The sequence below is a fragment of the Heliconius melpomene genome, chromosome 7, assembly GCF_056956725.1.
Source record: "Heliconius melpomene rosina isolate 202511_hmr_F chromosome 7, ASM5695672v1, whole genome shotgun sequence".
Taxonomy (NCBI): domain Eukaryota; kingdom Metazoa; phylum Arthropoda; class Insecta; order Lepidoptera; family Nymphalidae; genus Heliconius; species Heliconius melpomene.
In genome coordinates this window covers 2,726,166-2,748,267 of record NC_140395.1, presented here as the reverse complement: position 1 = coordinate 2,748,267, position 22,102 = coordinate 2,726,166, and the positions used below count along the sequence as shown (strand labels likewise).

General features: G+C 33.6%; 1 non-coding gene across 1 annotated transcript; it reads right to left on the bottom strand.

Annotated features, from left to right (window-relative positions):
• Nucleotides 1–2,451: 2,451 nt before the first annotated feature.
• TRNAE-UUC (transfer RNA glutamic acid (anticodon UUC)) lies at nucleotides 2,452–2,523 on the bottom strand. Its single transcript has one exon. It is a non-coding gene; the product is annotated as a tRNA-Glu (tRNA).
• Nucleotides 2,524–22,102: the final 19,579 nt, after the last annotated feature.

Sequence of the window (22,102 nt, the reverse complement as noted above, 5' to 3'; positions counted from 1 at the left end):
TTTTCTCGTTTAGCGGTTTTGCAGATACGCTAGTGTCTCAGCACTTATTAGTCACTAAATTACTTCTTATATACTATTGCCAATGCACCTTGGTTTGCCCGCAACCATAAAATTCATGATTATCATCATTATAGATGTCAATCATTAAAGAGGAAATTAAGAAGTATGCCAGACGTATGTGGCTCGCACATGGCTAGTACGCTTCTTAAATCCAAATCCCTTGTCTACCAAATTGGTAGACATGGCCAGCCGTAGCTCGCCAAAATCGAATGCACATCGTGAGAAGCTAAATATTAAGGTTCAGTTGAGGCGATGGTCTCCAAAATACAAATGATCATAAATAAACACCGATGGATAAAGACGTTATAATGGACGTAGGGAACGAAGTGTCTTAGCACTAGGTTCCCGCCTAGGTTCCTATTCTGTATGTGGTGTATAAAGGGAAGCTAAAAAACAATCATTGTACAATGGAAACGAGCCCACACGCACCCTTCCAACCAACACATGCAAATGCATGGAAACGCTACAATATCCTTATTTTCTAACACGTAGAGTTGAAATAACTTGAGTTTCACATTTTGTAGAGAAAATTCCCTACAAAACACCCCTTTTTGCTACCTTCAAAGCCTTAATACAAGTGAATAAAGCTCAAAATTGAATGTCTTCATACAATTTTGACATGCACATCCAATTTTTCCACCACAATAGTACGTATTTCAAAGGCTTAAGGTTGAAATTTGTATGTTTTTTAGAGGTTTATAAAAAAAAGCGTTTCAAACCGCATATCGACGTAGACATGTAAGGGCCCGCGGCTGTTGTCGCTAGCTTATTATGGAGTGCTTTTAAGTTTTTCTTTTAATAAATTATATCATATGTGGTATGAATAAATATGGCAAAGGCTGAAATTTGTTCGGTTTATCTGTGGTAACAGGTTCGTTTTCTATTGAGGTATCTATATATATAAAATCGAAAAGTCACTCACTCATCACGAAATCTCAGAAACTTCATGTGCTAGTAATCTCAAATTTTGCATAGGAGTTACTTATAGGACGTAGGTGCTCCCTAAGACGGGAATTTGCAATATTCGACTTCTAAGGGGTTGTTTTTGGGGGTGATAGTTTGTATGAAACTTCGTTACTACAAATGCTAGGAGTCTCAAATTTTGCATGGACGTCACTTATAGGACGTAGGAACCTCTTGGAGACAGAAATTAATAATAACGTAGTATACGCAGGTGAAGCCGCGGGCGGGCCGCTAGTTTTTAATATGAGCCATAATTTCCAAACGGTTAAAAAAATAATAGTTTTCTAAATAGTATTTTTTATTGCTTTACTGTTACCATTTTCCACCTAAATATTTAAGACATTAGGCGTATCAACGCCGTGCCCGGAGTGGTAATCGAACCTACGATTTACAGTCGACGCTGTTTATAAAAATAATATCTTTAGAAAGTATTCAATAAAAAAAAGCTAAAAATATTTTTACTTTTTCTTATAATAATAGCTCATTTTTTTATTTCTCAATGCGGCTCTTTACTTGTTAGAGGAGCTATTTTTTTTTAAATTGTTTTGTTGGTTACTTTATATGGCTTCAGATTGACGTTGATTTGAATTCTGTGTTGAGACAATAAAGGTGTAGTACTTTTTCTATTAATATATTTTTTATATCCCGGTACGTAACTGGATAGGCAGAGGGAACCTGGGAACCTAATGTTAAGACAATTCCGTTTTCAACTTTCCGCCGAACTCTGGAAACATCTCGTGTTAAGCCTTCGTCTTCCTCCTGGCATTTATCCCGGCTATTGCCAGGGTCTGCCTTCCTACTCAACCTACTCCACTTTGCATGGTCTTTTGCTTCCTCGGTGATTAGACCAAAGCATCTCGAGTTAAATGACGAAACTCAACGCCGCGCTTAGTCTCGTTACCAGAGCGATTAAATGAAACTTAAATATTTCATTTCTTCAACTGTGAATCGAACCCACGACCTTTCACGTTTATGATGTTAAAGGAGTATTCGATGTCGATCAGTATTTTCATATAACAAGCAATCTTTAAAATATATTTTTGTTCACCTTCGTGAGATACACTCGCACGTTGCAGGCAAGCAGGCAGAGGACACCTAATGTTAAGATACTCTCTTCTCCACGAATTACCTAATTAACAATTAATGCCTATTGAGCGGCAGAGTTGAACGCCGCGTCTTCCTTGTTACCAAAGTAAGGAATTGAAAAATTAAATACTCCAAGATTGAATTGAACCTACAACCGCTGTGTTTTCAACCAGACACTGTCATATCGCGCCATGACGACCTCAAGATTATGAAAAATTAAAGACAAAATATTTTTAATTATAAAAGCTAGAAAGAAAATTTTAATATTTTCTAAAAATAAGAAATGATTTAACCTATTTAATAATTAGAACATTAATAAAAAAATATATATAAAAAAAGCATTTCCCGTACCGGGAATCGAACCCGAGCCTCCTGGGTGAAAGCCAGGTATCCTAGCCACTAGACCATACGGGAGATGAGTATTACAGTTGTATATTCGTAATATTCTCGGTATCTTTAGATAGTATAGTTGCTTATCACCGATCTTATGCGTAGATCTTTCAAATGACTGGACCGTTTTTAATGCGGTTTTCACTAGTACATAAATTGATTCAAACAGAATTATATTTTAATGATTTTAAAGTCAAAACATATCTTCAATTGGAATAAAATGCAGTGTCTTAACAGAAGGTTTTCTCTGCCTATTATGTTAAATGCAGAATAAAGCTAAAGTATTAATAGATCGAGGCTATAGTGGCGCGCGCGGCGTTGATTTACGCCACTCAAAATTCAGTTTCCCGAGAATTAGGCGGTGTATGGGGAACTGAATGTTTCCTGAGAGTCTTCCTTTTGCCCGCATTGCTATACGCGGGATAAAGCGTGAAATATATATATAAAAAATCTAGATCAATCCCATTTCCTGATAGCATAATATTTCATACTATCACACCATTGCAAATATTATCTCGCGGGTATATTAGAATATTAAAAGGGCGTTGCTCCTGAGGGACGACGCACACTGCATGGAATGAGTCGAGTTATACAAGTTTTTACTTAACCTTATTACAATATTTCTAATGAAATTATTATGTTACATTCTATATGTATGTTACATATTTATTTTGTTTCAGCTTTTCGTTTTCATGCGGGAATGCGGGTTGCGGGGTTATAGCATTGTAGGCGGAACCCAGTGTAAAGACATTCCGTTCTCAGCTTTTCGTCCATGCGATAGATTGGAAGTTGATTGGCGTATCTCAACGCCGCGATTTTTCTTGCAGTAGCTGGACAACTATCTCGTTTACATTCAGACGATGCATCTATTATACCATAATGAGCTCTTTGTAGAATTGAATTGTATCCTCTTTAAATAATTGTATTATTTTTTTAATTGTTATTTATCATTTAATAAGTCTTATTTTTAATGAAATCTGAAATAACTCTATACATTACACTTTATCTTATTATTATAAAATGGAATGTCTTAACACTACCTCTCTCTTTGATTGCGAGAAAATGAAAATAATTCATTCTTCCGAGTGGAAATCGAACCCACAACTGTCGATTTGACAATTATCGCGTTATTCATATTCTTTTAAATTATTATTTCTAATACAAGTGTACCTGTACATAAAAGCTTGGAAAGCAACCGATAATCGTCGACACAAATCTGAGAATCAATAGAAGAAAGTCATTTACAAGACAAAGACCGTACACCAAACATCCTTAACACAAAAGAAATTAAATATATATTTTTTAATTAATGACATCACATTGAGTTTCCATTTATATTTCCCCATTTCTATTTCAATATAACCCTTATTCGTGATGAAATGCGTACATGTGTCGAGTGCGCGTGAAAATTCACGCCCTAGCACGGTTTCACGTTTTTTTTTTAATTACTACCCCAGGGCGCTATTGTTGTACATCACTAGGGGAATCTAGGTATAGGGTTGCTATCAAGGATTAGATATTAAGGATATTTTTTCTCTATATGACTGGTTGTGGGTTCGATCTCCATTCCAGAAAACGAAATATTTATTTAAATTTATATTTTCAATTCTTCGCTCTGGTGTCGAGGCAAAGTGCGGCGTTGTGTTCCACCACTCAACACGCATTGCCTCAATTCGGAGGAAAGTGGGGAATAGAGTATCTTAACACGAGGTTCCTTCTGCCTACGGTGCTTTGTGCGGGATACAGCGTAAAGTTGATTTTTTTTTATTTTAAAAATGTGATAACATGCAGCTACCTTTTTGCAAAGTAGGTGTGAGCCGAGTGTCTTAACTCTATTTTGCACGAAAAAATGTGAAGCTATGTCAATACAAGAATTAAATAACAGTGTCTTGTCACTACACATCTAATAAAAAAATATATTAAAATATGCGTAAAAAAGTGCGTATTTGTGTCAACCCTGCACTGTATCTGGGGTGTCGTCAAACACCTCGTCATATGCGAGTAGGCACCTCCATTCTACTTTATAGGCAATGGGAAAAGTAAGTCATTAAATACACTAGGTTCTTTTATCTAGGTAGATTTAATTTGCTATCTAGACTGTCTAGGTTGTAGTGGGTTCAATTAAAAATCAAATTATACCTAAGTTTATAAAACTAAAAACATGCCACGATCATTTCCATATGGTACTTTCAGTAATATCATCAGATCTAGAATATATTGGAACGAATCTATAAACGAACGAGTCCAAAATTATGATTTTACTAATAGACATTCCAGGGTTTCACCTCTCACCTTTGGTCTCCATTAGATCTGCTGAAATTGGGCTTAGGGACAGAGGGGGCCGGGTGATCCGTGCCCACCCCAGATTAGTCTTGTGCCCATCCCAGAAATTTTACTAACAAATCTGTTTAAATGTAAAGTTCAGGCCCCCTTAGAATATATCTCTAGAAACGTCCATGATTAAAAATGGGTGAAATTAAAAAGGAAAAACAGCTTCACGCTTTTTCTGCATAGCAAGGTAAAAGAGGGAGCCCAGGGTTGGGTGTCAATATTTTCTAATCAAATAGACTTTTGTAAGCACTTTTGAACCTTCGCACAAACATAAAGCTGCCACCGACTGAGAAGACAGTTCTGCTGAGGAGAACCGGCAACAAACTCAGTTGCTGTTTTCTATATAAAAATTACAATGTTAGCAAATCCTTACGAAATTTAAATAATTTAATTCCACGTATTTTTTGTTCGATTTGGTTGTGGGTTCGATTCCTCGAGGAAATTATATATTTGATATTTTCATTTCTTCGTTCTGGTAACGAGGAAAGGTGCAGCGTTGAATTCTGCTTGTTAACACACAATGCCTCTAGAATTTGAAAGTTTTCATTAATTTTAAAACTAGGTTTATTTAATACAATATTTTATTTTCTTAAAATATATACAGGCTGTATAAAAACATTAAAGGAACACAACAAATATAAACAGACATATATGCTTGACTACAAAACTCTTACAGTTTCAAGCAATCTCTTACAAACTGTTACAATGAAAATGTAAAGAAAAGAGTACCTATATCAAAACATGGCAGAAAATTGACATACTTAAGTTTGCTATCGTTTGCACTCATTTTATATGAAAGGAACTACAAGTATAAGTTGGTAAATTTTCACTTTTCGGAAGTTTTCCTTTGTTCTTTGTTTGTAGTCCTAAATTTTGTAAGTTCACGGGAAGTAATATATAAGTATTGATTTTGTGGCGACTTTCATACAAAATGCAGCAAAAAAATGCATAAATACGTATCTTTTGATTGCGTTTACTTAGAAACTTGATGTTTTCTGTAGTCCAAGGGACGGTAATCCTGAAATTCCTGAAATCCTGATCTCGTGATAAATGGGTTTGATAGACGGACCACAAAATAATTCAAATAAAAACACACAGAATTCTTATAGGTTCTGTTTTCCCTTATGAACCACGGAACCCTAAAAAAGGAAATATAGGACACTACTACTAAATCAAATACTAGAAAATCATCATAATCTTATAGAATTTTAATTTCATATTAATGAAAATCATCATAATCTTATAGAAGGTATAAAATTTATTATTCCCTTATCAATAAATATTCTTCGTGTATTTAATCGTTCTTAATTAATATTAGATAAACAAAATATCCCTTTATCCCCCGCTCGCATCACTCGTAATTATAAACAGAATATTTAGGTAAAAGACATTGATGTCGTTTTATATATTATACTTTACGACCAGTAGGTACATTAGAAAAAAATATATATCTTCTAGATAAAAAAATCTCATAGTTATACCTTATTATGAAACAGAATTCCGTCCATTTTGTTTTCATTTCACATTTATTTCAATTCACGCACTCCTCGCAGTCCTCAGGGGCGGCGCCATTTTTTCAAGAACTCCTCATATTTCTTTTTTTTTTTAAATATACAGACTAAAAAGGTCAAGATAGCGGTCGGATTCAGCCGAGAGGTTTCGGAAGGACATTAAAACCTCTTTAAGGGAACACAGCGAATATTTAAAAGGAAAAATATGTTAAATAAGTGTAAGGGAATGTTGATGACGTCGAATGTTTGTTTTTTTAATCGTTTATAATAAATAGGAAAGCATATTTTTGTAAGGTCACCGTGGTTTAGAGGTGTGACTATAAGCGCGTCAGTTGTGGGTTCGATTCTCACTCAGAGGAAGAAATTTTTTAAAATGATAAGTTTCATATGTTTTCCGACAATAGCAGCAAAAAAATAGCGTAAGATAACTTCTTTATATTTTTTCTAGGAAATTGGACAGAGCTTTCTCCGTCCCAACATTATATTCCCGCCTGAATTTTCTCTCACTCACGTACTCTCCTTTTTTAAGTTAAAAAATTATAACTATTTTTAAATATACATATTATATTTTTTTAAATATTTATAACATGAAAATAGTTTTAACGCCATACATAGCTCGCTGATATTTTAGCAAAGTAAATTGTGTTAATTGACGTGTCAAAAATAAACGCCGGATAAACAGACAATTTAAATTTATATTTTAATTTTGAATAAAGTTTTAATAAATAAAGCTTGAATTTGAATTTGAATTGAATTTGAATTTATTTCCGTCATTTGAAACATTGCGTTGAAAAGCGGAGCTTAACGTCGCGTTTTATCTTGTTAACAGAGCAATAGAATGAATATAATTTTCCCCCTGAGCAGGAATTAAATCCAGAACTGAAACGTAGCCTTTTACAGCAATCCGCTGTGCTTCCGCCACATACTCGTAGATACATTGGATATGGAGAACAGATTAACATATAACTAGAATAATGAAATCTCCACCTTTTCTTAGATATCCATCTTTTCTTTATTTTTTAGAATAAAAAAATTAAATACATATATGTAAAAAAAATAAAAATTCACACACGACGAAAACCAAAGCGTTCCCCCATAAATTCCATTCTCACACAAATTAAATCTATTCATAATTCATAGTAGTCCTTTAGTTTTTCTAGTTTTCTAGGCATTCACAGTTTGTATGGCTAGATTCTTGGTTCTAGCTCCTATGGACAATGTCACCCCTAGATCCTACCCTTATGTACGTTTCCTATGTATTAAAGTGTATTGAACTTTTTACCCCACTTTGAAATGGTAGGAATTTTATATGGTTACTTGTTAGGCTTGGGATACACTAGCAGGCGAGAGAGAATATTGCTTTTTTAATTATTGAAATATATTAATACTATTTATTTAGGATGAGGATTAGGATTTATAGGATTTTACTAGAACAGGTAAACACAACTGTAAGTTCCACATCATATAGGTATACAAATTAAACGAATATTATTAAAAAGGAGAGCAGAGTGATGTATCACTAAAAGTTTTTCCACAAAGACATAAAGGAGTAAAAAAAACAAAAAATAATATTAATGATTACAGTTGTGTACATACCCTAGCCGCGTACTACACAAGTCGGTGCCCTATTAAATGTCTATGTAATATGGCGGTAGATAAAAAAAGGGCGGGTATCCTTTTGCCTAGGCGTGAATAAGTGTAAGCTGATTTTTTTTTATCTTCACGCACGCATCTCCCGTATGTCGCGTGTTAGTTATTTTTCACTTACCAGCCATCTTTTTTTTTTTCTAAAATGGCGAACTGTCTTTGCTAATGTGAGGAATTATTATTATTTTCTTAGCTTAATGCTGTATATCGTATATAGCAGAGTAGGCAGAGGGAAGCTAATATTAAAATACTGTTTGTATTTAGAAATTCATAATGGATTTAACTTGAAGATTTTCCAAAATCCCATTTTTATTTTTAAAATGAGAGCTTTTTGCTTATAAGAGAAATTGAAATTGTATAGAAAACGAACATAAAAAAATGTTACAGGTATCAAGGCACGTCATTCTCTGCTTTCTGCCAGAAACCTCGAAGAATTGATTGAAGGAAAAAAGAAAAGAATTTATTTCCCCGAGTGGGAATTGAACCCACAACTGTAATGTTTGGGAGAGTATGTGACTGTCCGCTTGTATCACGACGGATCCTTAGTTTTAAATGTCGTCATATAATATTTGAACGAAAATAATTATGTTCTTTACTATCCAAAAGTGACATTACCTACCAAAAATTAACGAAAATTTGAGCTGATTTTTCTAAAACTGTGAGACTGTTGTGTGCAATCAACTGCAATTACAACGAATTCGGGTTCGATTCCCACTCGGGGGAAAGAAATATTTCATATTTTGGGCTTTGGTAACAAGACAAAGCGGCGTTAAGCCCTCCCACTCAACACACAATATCTCAATAATTGATTTTCTCTGGCTCTGTCTACCTTGCTACATGTGGGATACAGCGTTAAGATACAAATTAATGAATTCCGTTAAATTGTTTTTATTTTTCAGTTGTAATACTTTTATTCTCAGGATGCCATTTATTATTTCCTGTGTTAGACCTAATAGCGCACTAAAATAATATAAAATACTTTGGTTGGGGCTAAGTAAGGAAAAACAACAGATTTTCCAACTTTACAAAAATAAGGTTCAACTCTACGAATGATTACAATTAAAAAATAAGAAAACGTATAACGAACTGTTTTAACATTAGGATCTTTTTCGACGTCTACGTCGACTCCTGAAAAAGCTAAAGCTAAACTAAACTAAATATAAGATCGTATTATTATATCAGTTATCTATCAAACTGACAATACTATAAATATTATATTGATTAATAGAAAGACATTTGGCAGAGGGAATGTATTAACTTACATTAGGTTCCTTCTGCCTACTTGTGTGACTTCGTTCCTCAGTTTTGCCCAAGTTTTGAGACATGCGCGTTGAATGGCACAACTGAATGTCGTGATTGAATAATAGAAAGTTCTCATAAAATCCTCTTTCAATTTTTTCGCATTATATTTCTTGCATATTGAAATACGAGTCCAGAGAAAAGACACTCCAATGTCTATTTACCTGGACTGGAGGAACTCAACGCTGTGCTTTGTCTTGAGCTCTCAGAGCGAGAAAATGCTAATAATTTCATCCGTCTGAATAAAGATTGAACCAGCAACCTTCGCCTCTACAGTCTACTAAAAAAAAAATTCCAAGCTATAAAAAAAAAAAAAAAATTAAAAAAAAGAAAAACGCTTTTCGCCTACAAGTTACTGCTTACCTCAAATCACTTAGGAGGTGGTTTCTTATAATTAATTGCTATTGAGATAGACGTTCCCTTCAGTCTATTTAAAACAATTCACCTATAAAAGTATAGTATTTTGCTATACTAATCGCTATTTCTTTTAAACGTAATATCTTATTGAGGCCAGTCGTGACGCAGGAGAGTAGGAGAGAAGTCCAGAAATCTGGGCTCTCTTAGAAATTAAATACGCAGAGATAATTATGTCTAGTTCTAAACCAAGTGCCAGATAGAAATATGTTCATAGCTAATAATTTTGTAAAAAAAATTAATAGAGAAAGTAATGACAAAAATAACGAATAAAGAATATGGGGACGGAGTGTCTTCATAGTCTTCTCGCACTGTCTACCCTGGATATAGCGTGAAGCGTAAAAAACAAAGAATTAGAAATTAAATATTTTGAAGTGCCGTATGCTAAAAGTATTTTTGTACAATTTCTTTGTTTTTTCCATACAATAAATAACCATTCGAGATAAAACTAAAGAAATATATATTTTTTATAGCTTTACTCTGTATCCCATATATAGCAGGTATGCAGTTTAAGGGAAGATTCACACTATCACCATTCCTAAATCGTGATAGCTTTTCGGTGTGATCTCAGTCTGTTAAATATATTTATAGAGAGAAACAACAAAAGCATTCATATTATCATTGGATTAGATAATATTTCTCATATAAGAACATGACATTGGAGGAAGAACGAACCGTGAGCAGCACTATAATGTGAATCCTCTTTAAACCTTAAAGACACTCTGTTCCCAAGACACCACCCAATTTACAAGATATTGTCGGACATTGAGTGGCGGATTCAACGCCGCGTTATATCTTACTAGCGGCCCGCTCGCGGCTTCACCCGCGTGAACTATGTTATTATTAATTTCTGTCTCCATGGCTACGTCCTAGTGACGTCTATGCAAAATTTGAGACTCCTAGCATTTGTAGTAACGAAGTTTCATACAAACTTTCGACCCCGAAAACAACCCCTTAGAAGTCGAATATTGCAAATTCCCGTCTTAGCGAGCACCTACGTCCTATAAATAACTCCTATGCAAAATTTGAGATTTCTAGCACATGTAGTTTCTGAGATTTCGTGATGAGTGAGTCACCTTTCGATTTTATATAAATAGATAGATATAGAATATAGATTACAGAGCGTAGAAATGAAAACAATTCTTTTTCCCGACTGAGAAATATTGTCATAATAAAATTCTTCTTCACACCCATCCCCATACTTCAAGGCAGCGAAGTTTAAAAAACAAAACGTTATTTTTTTTCTTTTTTGCAAAATGAAAGTAATCTACGCAGAGTGTATCAAGTTACCCCATTCTTGGTTGAATCATATTTTTTTTTCTTCGCGATGTCAAGTGGCAAAGGGAGAGCGACGACCATACTTAGCAAGTATTATATTCTTTTTAATGTTATAATTACGAAGAAATACTTGAGGAGAATTAGAAAAAAAGTAGAAGAAAAGTGTTTTGGTACATTTAAAGCTTTTCTGTGTTTCATTTATCGCTTTAGAATAGCATGTTAATAATTTTAAAGGGTTTGTAAGTGCGATGGTTGCGAATTCGATTCCCTTTTGGAGGACTGAATCATTTTTATTTCCTCGCTCCCTCCTTTTTCCCTAGTAATAAAACAAACCGCTGCGTTGAGTTCCGCTACTCAACATGTAGTGTCTCCGATGAAAGTGAGGAGCGGAGCTTGTTACATATGCAATATAACACCATAACCATAGCAGTGTAGATAGAAGAAACGTAGTGCTACACTCTGTTTACTATGCACCATCTAATTTTTAATTTTTGTTTTTGCCTTAACTAGATGCAGCATTTTGTCTTGTTATCAAATCGAGGAAATAATAACTCTATCTTATAGCTGGGAATCGAACTCGCAACCGTTTCATTTACAACTAAAACTGCACCATGACAGCAGACCGGCCATAATATTTATAAATAATACCATTTAGTGAGCGAAAGGAGTATTGAGTATTTAGCTTAGTAGGCAGAGGGAACCTGGGAACTTATTGACATTATAAAATACACACATACATATGTGTAAATAGTTAAAAAAACCTATAAAATAAAGCATTGCCCTAGGCTGTTTATCGTTTGCGTACGTTCTTTATGGTATGTGTAATGTGTATGTACAATGTACAGCTGCGTCCAGTACTGAAGCACTCTTAGTACTTTATATGAGGATTGAATTATTAATTTCTTTACCCTTTTGTTTGAAGTCCAGTTTGGGCATAGATTATTTTTTATATGATGGACTTTAATGCCTATTTTTGATTTTTTGTCTTTTTTTTTGGGTGGTGTTTAAGCTTGGTGATGGTTACGGATTCGATTTTCAGTTGGATGTGAATAGGAAAATGTAATTCTTTTTTTTTCGATTTCATTGGATATAACACGACGGCGAAACTGCTAGGTGTCTATAACAAACAAGTAAAGAAAAAAGCAGCGACTTAAATTCAAATTCTCTGTCATTTAAAAATTAATTAATTACAGATGGTCAAACTTTGGTAAGTTGGTAAACTGTCAAAATATACCATATTTTTGAATATCGAAATAAAAAACAATGATAAAACGTCAAAATTGACAGTTCTACCACAAAAAAATATTCGTTATTAAAAAAAAGCATTTTATTAGCCTGGACGGCGGCCAGTGTGTATTTTTTCTTTATTAAAAAAAAAAATGTGCATTGTCTATGCTCAATTACATGGGGTTAGGTCATTCCGTATGCCACTACGTACAATTGTTACTTTGAAAAAAATAAAGACTCTACGGTCATTGAAATATAGGCTAGAATTTTTATTCTTTTTTTTTATTTTTCTTTGTTTAAGGTCGGCTTTTCAGCAATATGCTTATGCTATGTTTGTTTCCAATATAATTTTAATTGACTATTGCTAAAAAATAGTAAATCATTTAAAAAAAAATACATTTTTATTTAAATTCGTCTTTATATTTACATTCCATTGCTCTGTTAGCACAAATGTCTCCAAAGTATAAATGGAGTGTTTTAACACTTATTTTTCTCTGCTAATTCTGCTATGTGTGGGATACGACGTGAAGCTTTCTATCACATTATAAAGTTTCATTCACTCATAAACTAGAAATGAATTGAAGTTAGAGAATTCTAAACAATGCTATTTAATTTATTTTCTTATAAACTTACAGAATATTAGTTTATAATAAGGGTGGGGTCAGTTTAACTATTATTACAATATTTTTCACTCTCAACTATAAAACAATACATCTCCTATCGTATAATTTAAATATAATAAAAGTTTGTATACACAATTCAAGTAGCTTTTTGAAGCTTGACCACTACAAGAGTGCCAAGGTCCAAAGTTCGAAGGTTTTCTATTGAAATTGTTTTATATTTGCTCAAACGCGGCGACGGACTTTTAAATGAGTTTAAAGTAAAGGGCTAGGGGTGGGCTAGGTGATCGCATAAATTTGAACTTTGGAATTGAATTATCCACACATACATAATATAGTGCTTCTGTAATTGGGATGGTTGTGGATTCGATTCTTACTCGGGGCAATTATTTATTTATGCCATAGCGGATAAATGAGTTTTCGCCATTTGTTCGAAATTAGGCAGAAAGCGGGGTACGGAATATTCTAACACCAGGTTCCCTTTGTCTACCCTACGCATACAGCATGCGTGAATTTTCCTAATATAGTATAAAGGAAATAAAATATTTTTGCTTTTTTGTGCGTTTTTTAATGCCTTGCTTTTGTTAGTAATATTTCTGGGGTGGGCACGGACTATCCGGCCTCCCCCCATTCCTACGCGTCCACGGAGGACCCCCGAAGGACATGTATAAAGAGGTTGATGACAGACAACGATGATGCTGATGATAGACTGTAGCATTTCGTGTTCTGATTCCAATTAATACAAAATTATAATATTTTACCGCTTTAACCTCATTACTAGATAAAGTTTTACTCATATATCATACAAATGTACATGTATATTATATGTAAGTCTGTATGTATGTATGTACCACACATCTAACGTATTCAGTTATTCATAGTTACCCTATAAAGAGTGGAATAAAAAGTCAACTTTTCCGCTTTCATAATATTCCAAGGGAATTTATAACTCACGCATTTTGCAGAGATTTTTACTTGTTTCAACTCAAATGTTCTAAAGAGTGCTTGAAACGCTTTGAGCATTTACACAGGCTTGATCTCGTGGATATGTATGTGTATATTATATTATATATATGTAGGGAAGTGTTTGTAAACGCGAAGGTTGCGGGTTCGATCCACAATTAGACAAGCTTGGCGTTAAGCTCCGAAAAACTTGGGCGATAAGTAGGGAACGGGCACTAGGTTTTCTTTCTTCATTACCTTTCTTCTTTTGTAGCTTCATACTAATGTCACACATAGCAGGGTTAGAGGGATCATGGGAACCTGTGTATGTTAGGACACTTCATTCCCATTAAGACACTTCCTTTCTTGTCTTTCAGACGAAATCTGGAGGCATTGCGTGTTGAGTGACGAAATTCGACGCCGTGCGTAGGTAAACCTAGTTACCACAGGGAATAAATGTAAATATTGTATAAGTAGGGAAAAACTGACTGTAAAAGTGACAGTTGTGTATTGTTATATGTGGTTGGATTGGAACTCATATAGAATAGATAACATACTGAAATCGAACCTGGAGCGAACAAGTATAGTGTGAATCAATCTTTAAAAAAGTGATGGGTATGGATGCTCCTATAAAGGAGGTCCACGTACATCAGTGGAGAATTAATGGAGATCTTCTTCTTCTTCGTGTCAATGATTGGAGAATTCATATCATATTTTGCCAGTATTTAGCCACGTCGACGGCGTCTGTTGCCTCCATCAGATAAGGGTTAAGGTTAGAATCGTCACAATCGGCGTGGTCACTTATTTGGCCCTGAGAAGGGCAGTTACTGGCGTTTTGAGCATTCCAATTCATTGTGGGGACAGGATCAGTCAGCCTAGGCCCTGCGTTACCGGACCTAGCTGCTTCCAGGGTGCGCCACGTGGAGGCATTAATGGAGATAAGAAACAATAAACGGAACAACGATAGTTATTGTAATGCAACGGAATTCCAAAATTAAAAAAAATGATAAGAAAAATTCCTCTACCCTCCTATAATCGGGATACAGCGTGAAGCTATATATATTTTTTATATACACAGACAGAAATATTTACACATTTTATTACTATATATATATATATATATATAATACAGGCTCTTTGTTAAAGGAACTAGGTTTGTCGGCATTCAAGTAAAACGGTACATTTAAACGTGGAAGAAATGAAGGTACATTCACTTTTGGTTCATTTAAACGATTTTTTACATTTTCATTCTAATAAATGAATGAAATAAATGTTTTCAGGTGTTTTTAAAGTACTTTCTTTGTATTCTATATATATATATATATATATATATATATATATATATATATATATAGAGTATAATATATAAACCTAGTCGTCGCAGCAGTGTCTGGCTGTAAGCGCGGCAGTTGTGGTTTGGAGTCCTACTCGGTAGAATTAAATATTTTCATTTTATCACTCTAGAATCAAAACAAAGCGCAGCGGGATACAGCGTGAAGGTAAAAAAACTAGTCTCATACAGCTTTAGCCTATTTTACTTTCTTAGAAAACGAACGATGATATATATGTATATAAGAGTAATAAATAACATAGAATGTAGGGAACGAAGGGTCTCAACATTAGGTCCCCATTGCGTTTTCTTCGAATTTTGTCATGTGGCACAGTGTTGAGTGATGGAACTGAACGCCGCGCTTGTAGTTATACTCATATCGTCATTTTCATTAAAACAAATAGTATTTCAAAAATATTTCTCTTTTTAAATAGTATTTTGCGTTTTAATGAAAACACCAAAAAACTATTTTCATTTGTTATACAATTTTACAAACTTTAAAGAAGTCTTTAAATGACTGAAATCAGGAAAATAGTTTTTAGGGTACCGTATAGGAATGCCCTAATCTCAAGAACTACTAGTGGTTGTTATTTAAAAAAATTCTGTTGTTATAATAGCTTAATATTATTCATTCTAGGTACCTGCGCTTGGAGTTATCTGAGACGTTTAGTATGTGTCATACACAACCGTTAGTTATATTCATTTCACTACGAGGGCGAAGCTGCAATTATAAGTTGATTTTTTTTTTAAAAACAGTCAAAATTTATTTACTTTTTGAAAATTTTCATTAATTCCGCAACTTAACTTCGTGTTCAGAGAATATTAGTCTAAAATGAAATCACACATTTTTATTTTATAGCTTCAATGCCTCGCTTTGTCTTCTTGCCAGGGCAAAAAAATGGTCATAATACATTGCCTCGAGTGCAAGCCGAATTTACGGTGCACAACCAAGCTTACAGCCAGAGTTTTATTGAAAAACTATAAACAGTAATATATTTTTTTAATTTATAATTTTTTTTACAAATGTCCTGCATACTCCACAACGACTTGTTTTTTTTTCGCATTTTATATATACGGAACTCTTTAAGTGAAAATCAAATCACTCCTAACCGTTTACTATAAAATGGCTACGTTTCGAGTTTTCGCTATTTTACACAGTGTCAATGGACTTTTCTATTTCTTATTTTGATATTTTAAATAAGGATTTTTGTACACCAATTTGTATTTATATTCTTGATATAAATACTATATATTTTTAAAATTTCGTTTTATTTAGGGTTCCGTAACTCAAAAGAAAAAAGGAATTCTTATAGGATCACTTTGTCCGTCTGTCAATATAGAATTTATCGGCACTCAAACCCCAGTGTTACGAAAACTGGACAAAAAATGGAGGCCGGAGTGCCTTAGCACTAGTTTCCTCTATGTCTCTGTTTATCCTGTTATGCTGCGAAAAAAACGTGAAACTGAAAAAAATTGCTCTTGTACAATCTTCCTTATAATCTCTGACCTGATTCTAAATCTTACTTCTTTTGCTTTGTAATAAAAAGAAAATGGTTTTTCTCGTTTTCAAAAACATCCTTTTATATAGATATTATTTTATTTTCAATTTTTTCATTTATTTACAAAAGATAAATGCTATAGTAGAGTAGTTGAGACATTAAAGCTATGATTCTAGGTTCAATTTCTTTTATTCCTGTTTTTATTTACTTAGTCATAGGCCGCCGGGGCGCAGTGTAAACGCGACAGTTGTAGGTTCGATCCCCACTCGAGGAAGTGAAATATTTATTTACATTTATATATCAACTAGTGGGCCCGTACGCGGCTACGCCCGCGAAAATGTAAGCCTAAATAATTAAAATAAGTTAAAAAATTATAATAAGTGGAGATTTATTATTAGAAATAATATCTGAGTAACCGAAATGAACAAACAAAAGAAGTAAAAATAACTAAAGGAAATTTTTAATATTAGAAAAAGTACCTAAAGTTTGCCGTGCGCGCGTACTAAACATTTTTCTATATTAATTAATTATAAATTTTTGCGAAATAAATAAAAAAAAATAAATAAAATCCCAAATGATTAAAATTAATATATTTTAAGTGTATAACATCGGTATAGATAACCGAACTGAGATAAATTTATTATAAGCAGCAAATAATTACATAAAAAATAATAGTAATTCGAAAATGTATAAAAATTTACAAAATCATCAAAGTCATCTATCTGCCCGTTAGCGTCGGTCATACTATGCCACCCGAAGGCTAGGTCATTTCCAATCAGTGACATCTCCTAAATTATTTATTAGAATGTTATACAGTAAACTACAATTTCAATCTAGATAAAATGCTAAAAGTGACTATTATATTTATTTTCATAAGGATGAATATCAAATTATAGAAATCATCTAATTTTTGTTAATATATACAAATCTATATCGGCGCGCGCCATGTACGCGTACGACGTTTTCTTAAAACAACAAACTTTGCAACCCGTTGCTTAGCAACGCGTAGCGACGATTGTTATTAACATGGCGGAATAAATTGCATGTCAAATTAAAATGTATTTTAATATATTAGTATATATCGACAATATTACAAATATAAGAAAAAAAAGTATCCTATGTTCATCCCGGTACTCTCATGTATCTCTATATGAGTATTTTATCACAATTAAATTAGCGGTTTGGCCCTGATTGCGTAAAAGACAGACAGACAGACAGACAGACAGAGTTACTTTCCAATTTATAATATAGGTATGGATTATTATTCATTAAAAAATTGATTTTCGTACTCTCGTAACGAGGCAAAGAGCGTCGTTGAGTTCCGCCACTAAGCACGCAGTGCTTTATTCGGTGTAAAATGGGGAACGGAGTGTCTTAACAATAGGTTCCCTCTGCCTACACTGCTATGTAGCGTGAAGCTGAACGAGCATCATGATTAAATGGAAGTAAGAGTTCTGTATAAAACATGTCACAATTAAAGTACCTACCCAAAATATTTTTGGTCGCAGGTATTTTTTTGTGTCACGCTGTATCCTGCACATAATAGGCTAAGAAAAGAGAACATAGTGTAAAAAAACACTCCGTCCTCATTTTCCGCTGAATTTTCTTTTCTTTTAAAGTGCAATTATGTCATTGTTGCACCAAATAAACGAATAAATTTTATAGAGATAAGTATAATTGTTTATCTAAAGTTCTTTAGTACTTATCTTCTAACCAAAAGAAAAAGCGTAATATAAAAAATAATTCAGCATAATATTATTCTTTAGTAGTTTTCATAATAAATTGCTCTCAAAGATGAAAAAGAAAAAAATATCTAAATAAAAAAAAACTTTTAAAACTTAAGTCCTATTCTTACAATAACATTGTCATAATAACGCATGTAACAATCAATTATAGAATTACGCGCAAATCAAGAAAAATGCACATGTATTTTTTTCTAAATATTTTTTTTAAATTATCACCACCAGTCCGTTCTTATTTGATCTCTGGTTTCTATCTATTGTATATAAGATAGAGTTCTTTTTAAAATGGTTAAAATTGTATGTACTGGCAGTCTCTAGGTAATATTGTTTGCATTTCCGTATATAATCGTTTCCACGGCCGCATTAATGCTACCGTGTGGTCTAAATTAAGTATAAAAGTGTGTGCCTAGGCCGCCCCTAGTGTGATCAAAGAGGGTAGGGGGTTCGATATGAATAGATACGGCAGGTTAAGAAAAAACACAAGCGGCTTCATAATTTTTCCAGAACGAAACGGGAGAGGCAGAGGGAAGATAGTGTTAGGATACTCCGTTCGTCCCTGGGCCATTAATATTTAAAATATTGGCGTGTTGAGTGGTGTTAGTAATTTCCTTTATTTTTTAGTCCTTTATAATTTTCAAAATATACGTAAACATATCTAAAAAACCTAAAGCTTTTCCAAGATACTTTCGAAATGCTCCACAATTCTCCACCTCTCTCTCTATGCTTAATTTGAATCTATATGTCCTGTTTTTGATTTGAATAAATGGTATTTTTATTTATAGTTAACTTATAACTGATTTAAAAAATCTACAGAGAAAGCGTGATGTTATGTCCACTCAACGCATAATATCATGAAATTAGTACCCGCTGAGTATTAACTACTATTAAGATACTCCACCCTCCACTCCCACTCTTTACTTGCGGTAAAATGCTTTTTTTTAATACATTTATTTAAAAAAAATCTTTAAATGTCTATTTTTTTTCAACAGGTCCTGTCTAAACCTTAAATAGTCGGAGTAAGAGCGGGGTCTACGCCCGACAGAGTGGCATGCGTATAATCGGTGTTTAACGCGCTCTCGCATAATGCCGCGATCTGTCCTAGATGCGACGTCGCACATGTAGGGGACTGAGGTGAGCTCTGCTGGAAAAAAATTGTAAAAACAACACCAAAAGGTCTGGTTGCTTGGAAAAGTTATCTATTTACTCGTAATTCTGTTTGTTTCTTTAGTTTACGGCTGTATGTGTTTTCCTTGTATTGCACGTAGCTTTTTTTAATAGGAACTCTACTTTTTTCTAGGTGTATGCTGTAACCCCCCTCTGGTAGGGTATCTAAAGTATTAAGACATTCTGTTCCTCACTTTCCGTTGAGGGTTTTCAAGACATTGGGTGTTGAGTGATCCAATGCCACGCTTTTTTGTTACTAGACGAAGAAATGAAAATCCATACCTCCATACCTATATTATAAATTCGAAAGTAACTCTGTCTGTCTGTCTGTCTGTCTGTCCTTTACGCAATCAGGCCCAAACCGCTAATTAAATTGTGATAAAATACTCATGTAGGGTACTTGAGGGTCCCGGGATGAACATAGGATACTTTTTTTTTCTCATATTTGTAATATTTTCGATATATACCAATGTATTAAAATAATTAATTTGACAAGCAATTTATTCCGCCATGTTAATGACAATCGTCGTTACGCGTTGCTAAGCAACGCAAAGTTTGTTGTTTTAAGAAAACGTCACCCAAAGTGAGTTTGCTTAATGCATACCTACATGGCGCGCGCCGATATAGATTTGTATACATTAACAAAAATTAGATGATTTCTATAATTTGATATTCATCCTTATGAAAATAAATATAATAGTCACTTTTAGCATTTCAACTAGATTGAAATTATAGTTTACTGTATAACACGACGATAACGATTACTTAATTATTTATTATTAATTATTTTAAGATGTCACTGATTCCAAATGACCTAGCCTACGAGTGGTATAGTATGACCGACGCGAACGGGCAGATGACTTTGAAATAAAATAAATAAATTTTTATATATTTTCGAATTACTATTATTTTTTATGTAATTATTTGCTGCTTATAATTAATTTATCTCAGTTTGGTTATCCATACCGATGTTATACACTTAAAATATCGTAATTTAAATCATTTGGGATTTTATTTAATATTGTTCGCAAAAATTAATAATTATTTAATATAGAAAAATGTTTAGGACGCGCGCACGGCAAACTTTAGGTACTTTTACTTCTTTTGTTTGTTCATTTCGGTTACTCAGATATTTTTTCTAATAATAAATCTCCACTTATTATTATTTTTTAACTTATTTTAGTTATTTAGGCTTATATTTTCGCGGGCGTAGCCGCGTCCGGGCCCACTAGCATTAAATAATTCGCTCATTCGCAAGTAGGAATGGAACCCACAAACATCGCGTTTTCAGTCACGTGATAATGCCACTGTACTACGACGGCCTTGCAGAATATCTCTTTGTTTTTTTTATTTAAAAAAAGTTAGCAAATAATTGGGTACTAAAGTAGGCTGTGCTGGGAAAAAAATGTAAAAACAAGACCCAAAGGCTTGGTTCGTCGGAAAATTATCTACTTTTATTTCCAGCTTCTGTAATTCTTTTTTTATTTCTAGCTTCATGGATTTGTTTTTTTTGTATCTTACGGTGCTTTCTCATTTTGCAATGTAGGTTTAGATTAATTATAGGATGTAGATTTCAATATTTTAACAAATTCTACCCAGGGTAGAAGCGATAGCCTTTAATTAGTAAAAATTGTATTTTTTTATTTAAGTTGCCACATTAGCCACATATTTACTTCTATTTCTTTGTAGAGGACTGAAATATGCTTTTACATAAAAAAAAAATAAAAAAAACAAGACCGAAAGGCGTTGGCTTGTCAGGAAATAAATAAATTTCGCGCGCATTTCTCTGTATTTTCCGTAGCCTTTTCATTTTACGTGTCCAGATACAGAAAACACTATGTTTTAGATTATTTAAACAACTTTTACACAGGGTACACACGAATTGCAGAAACCGTGGTGTTTTTCCCCCCTCGTGCAGCAAAAAAGGATATTTTAAATTTGAATTGTTGCATTGGGAGATAAATGTTGAATGAAGTGACATGTCACTCTGTTACATTTCATCTTAAGAAATTATAACTTATGTTATTGAAGTAAGCTGCAAGTGAGATATCAGAAGAAAGAGCTCTGGCTAAGGTAAGCATGAATTTCAGAAAAAACTTTTGTAAGGAACTCTCGGTGGTCGAGTCTGACTCGCGCTTGTCATGTTTTTTTATTTCTTCTTTGTTTGTCTATGAGGCAATCGTGATGCAAATTGACAGCGTCTGAGTGAAAGTGGAGTGTCAGAAACCTAGAACCTAGTGTAGAGACACTACTTTCTGTGTTACACAGCTGGATGCGTTAATTGTGTACTTAACTCTAACCTGATAAACAGTCGTTTGCAATTTTGTTGGAAAATGGAAGTCTCTCTATTTTTCGAAAATGTCATAAAATATTAAATACATAATTTCCCTTTACTTCCCCTTAAAGTCGGGTAATACTGCGTCTGCTTTGTGCATCTGTCCGGTGTGTCTACTAGAGGGGGAGACCATTGTGTGTTCTAACTGCGAAAGACATAATAATTATTGCATTCACTAGTTTCTGTCTGTGACTTCACTTGTGTTTAAATATATATAATTGATATGGGATCCTAGAAGTACAGTGGTAGATTGTCTGTATGTAT